This window comes from Echiichthys vipera, assembly GCF_963691815.1.
Source record: "Echiichthys vipera genome assembly, chromosome: 5".
In the NCBI taxonomy this organism is placed as follows: domain Eukaryota; kingdom Metazoa; phylum Chordata; class Actinopteri; order Perciformes; family Trachinidae; genus Echiichthys; species Echiichthys vipera.
In genome coordinates this window covers 11,194,080-11,198,468 of record NC_139830.1, presented here as the reverse complement: position 1 = coordinate 11,198,468, position 4,389 = coordinate 11,194,080, and positions in this window count along the sequence as shown.

The following is a 4,389-nucleotide window of genomic DNA, read 5'->3' as shown; positions in this document are numbered from 1 at the left end:
ATAGAGAGATATATATATAAAGTAGTGGTAGAACATTGACTGCATGAAGATGAGAGCAGGACCAGGTTGAAACGGACCTTATAACCCCAAAACAAACTGCAACCAGTCTCATTGGATTCAAGCACAACATTGGTAGCAGAGAGAATATTTCACTTTTATTTCCATTCCACCAGAAAATGACATCCACACAAGAGAAGAGCTGTCACTTAGAGCAAGAAGCTTTAAAATTCCTCTTACCATAAAGTTGCCCTGACTACAACTACTACTCTGAGGGCTGCTTTGAGAGGTTCTTACTGGTTGCATGACATCAGTGCGACTCTCGCTTTAGCTAGCAAACTTAAAGAACCAACAGACAATTCATGGGAATTCCCAGTGTTGTGCAGGATCATTCAACCATTTACAGTAAATAGTTATCTTACAACATTGATGGAATTATATGCTGAAGGGAAACTTCGCTAATATTCAACCAGGTTTGACAGTGTGGGAACCACCAACCAGAGCTCCTCACTCATTTGCTAGCAAAAGTCTTTTAACGACTACAGATTGTATTGCATGTTTTGGACATCCATCTACATATCCATCTACAAATTCAAGATAACCGTTGAGCACTAAACATTTCCTATAAAGTAGATTTTTTTTTTGCAAATATGAGCTTTCTTGCGCACAACTGATGGATGCAAATTTGAGAGTTCCCCAGAAGGACAGATTACCATCACAGAACAATATAGCCGATGATGACAAATTGAGAGTGATAACTGAGAGTGGATGCGGGAAGATGAGAAATGAAAGTAGAAAGCAAAAGAGGGAAGATGAGAGATGGGGAGCACTGACATGGTGAGGGAGCAGGTCAGGGAGAATAAAAGATGGTCGATGAGAGTCAGGAATAAACTGAGTAGGAGGGAAGGATGGAGGGAAACAGAGAGGAGGGAAGTGTCCTCTTGGTAGAATAGTTCTGATTGAGGTCAGTTTTCCCTCCAGATGAAACTCCACTTTAATCACCCTCTGTCGGTCTCATCACCATGGAGGGGCTGGCCTCATCAGGGAAAGAGGAGAGACAATGCCTAGAGAGAGGGAGAAAGAGAGAGAGAGAGAGAGAGAGAGAGAGAGAGAGAGAGAGAGACAGACAGACAGACAGACAGACAGAGGGAGAGACAGACAGACAGACAGAGAGAGAGAGAGAGAGACATATTGACAAGAAAAATAAAAATTACAAAGAACATCACATACAAAATGTAAGTGGCATGTGCTGAATAAAAGAGTAGGGGAGGCAGATCTACAATGAGAGAAATGGGAAGCAAACGGCAAAGCGACAAAGAGAAAGAAATGCATATGCTGCGTGAGATACAATGTTTTACCAGTCCAGAAAAGGAAGGGGTGCACAGACTATGAAACAGAGTAGAGAGAGAGGACAAAGTTTGTAAGTAATTGAGTAACACAGTTTCAACACTATAAATAGCAAGGCATCCAACTGAATGAAAACAAGAAATGAAGAAAGCCAGTGATACACAATAATAGTAGAAAGAGATGTATAGTGTGTGCATACAAGAGGAAGAAGATCAAGAGAAGGAGGAAAAAAAGAGACTTTCTGGGAGTAATACTGAGGGAATAAGGCTAACTTACTGAGTATGTTTGAGTTCAAAGCCAAGTTTAGTGGTCTGCTACACCCCCTAACCCTGCTGTCCGGCTTCCACCAAGTGGGGCATTCTGGGTGGGCGTAACTGGCCTAGGCTCACCCGCTTGTACAACTGGGCCATCCTAAATTACTTTTTTCTTTTGTAACCGAAACAAATTATTATTGTTTTCACCTTTTCATTTTTGAGTGAGTTTTATTCCAATTCATCTGAAAAGCTGCTTTTAAATAATGGAGAATAATGGAGAGATCTGATTGCAGCCTTGTGTGTCATTTACTTAACATTAACAAATAAAATGCAATTCATGTTCAGTCAATTTATAGATTGAACACCCAACAGTTAAATTTAAGTCCACCGTGACCAACTACAACTTTAAAGTTAATGCTGCTTACTTACTCATTCAAGCACTACTGTTAAACCCATATTGCCAACTACCTGCTCTAAACTAAATGGCAGACAGACACATGTAGTAACTAGCTGCTGAACAAACCGAGCTAAAAACCAAGATATTTCCCTTGGGAGCTTCTGGTGACAAAATTAGTGCTATAAGAAGAGTGAATGTTCTTGAATGCCAGGTGGCCAGAAACACAACTCCAATGTGTTCAAAATGTCTGTTGGATGTGCAAACAGAAAACTGTTTGCTAACAAATTCTACATATCATCTACAAAGTTATAGATGGTGTGTAAAAGTTGTTTTTATGGCCTGTTGTGCTGCCCCCATATGGACAAAAAAAAATAGGTGCATTCAACCATTAAGAAAACTTGCAAGAATCATGCGGTACATACATTCTATCAAATAAGCAATAACAAGACTGCGTGAAGTGCTAAATTTTAGAAACAAGAGATGTATATATTCATTTATTGACTCATATGCAGGTGCAGTCTATAATCGTGAGTTTCTGTGTGTGTTAGAAGATTATATAGGGTTTTTGCTGTCCTCCATTTAGTCATTAAACCTTTGTGGAGCCAGGATTGCAAAACAGTCTGGATTTTGTTGAACGGTGGGTGGCCACCCCTCGTCGTTCGGAAAAAGTATTCATACAATAAAACTAGGTATTTTAGGTTTAGGGAAACCCCACTGGATTCATTCAAAACTGTCAATGTGAAAGCCCCCTGAGTGAAAGCTGATAGAAGGATAAAAGTTGAGATAGGCAAACAAAGAGAGATCAGAGAACAAAATAGATGAGAAGATAGGATTCGTGTTTCAGCATGAGGTCTCCCATCTGTCTGCAGCTAGTGGCACCAGCTTAGCTTTGATTCAAAGTTGCACACTGAGCTTTACAGGTAGCACACGTTTTGAACAAAGGCTGAATCATTTCAAAAAATTGTTTGGTACTGTAGTTCTTAGCAAATGTTACTGAAGTAAATAATGCATTTGCTGTTCTAAATAGGGACTTATAGCTGAAGAATGGCATTTTTGTGATTGCTTCTGTATAATCTGAAATGACCATAGTCCGTACATAAGTAACAAACAGTGTGGCTCATTGATGTGTTCTGTATTCTGGACAACAATGAATTTGTTGATCTTAAGTCATTAATTTAACATTGTTGTGTTTATAGTTTAAATGGTTTATTAATGCCTGTTTCTGTTTGGATAAACAGTTAAATCAGTTTGTTTGCTGAATTAATATGCTTTATTATCTGACATGATACCACTTCCGGTTTAACCACTTCCGGTTTAGTCACTTCCGGCCGTACTTCCGGACCTCCAGTTTTAGCTCTCGCTACCCATAGACTGTATAAAAAATGTACGAAGCCTCTCTGTCAGGGCCCGATCTCTCAACTTGATCCAATCATACTTGCCTTTGGGAGCAGCCCTCTTGTTGGACTTTGACTCCGCCTCATTTCCTTTTACCAAAAAAGGGCATTGATGGAGGTATACTCGATAAGCAACATTAGCACCACCGCCTGGGAGCTAGGCTAACAGCACACGCTGCTAGATAAACGGGTGTGGTAGTAAGAGTCTAATAAGACTAATCTAAACATGATCGAAACAGGCTATGAAAATGTGAACTTGGAATATAAATGTGATAAGAAATAAGAAATACATTTTGGCCACATAGAATATTTGTTAGAAGGATTCAAATTCATTGTTGATTTTTGTCTTATTTGTTAACAGAATTATAATATATTGCCAGCCTTTTCATTTAATAAAAGCAGATGCAATAAATGTAATATATAGTACTAAATAGATATATACATAAAATATAATAAGATATAATGGATTTGTCATCTAATTTTCAGAAAATCCACAATATTCAGCATAAATATGGCAACAGTCAGGTGTACCATCTGCAGCCATATAGTCGTATTGATAAATCTAATAAATCGTAACTGTTGCATGGAAATCCTATATGTCCAAAACTGTTACTTTTCAGGAAATTCAAAAAAGGCTTATTTTATATTTTGCTGCACTTTATTCATGATGGAGCTTATAGTTTCAGGATCCAGTGGAGAAACAAGACTCCATAAGCTCTTTTTAAAATTTTAATTTTGTAATGCCCAACTATAGATGTAAAGAATGCCCGAAAACACTGTGTAATTTAAAAAGAAAAAAAGTAATGAAACGTTCGGCTGAAGCTAAATTCTTGCTAGAAGCGGATGGTGACTTGCCATGAGTCATGGAGGTACGTGGCTCTCTGCACGTGGCTCTTACCAACAGCAGAAAAGCAGAAAAGCAGAACCATGAGGACTTTCAAATCACACCAATCATCACCCCTAGAGGTGTCCCTTCATCCCCATCGCCTGTGTATGTGCA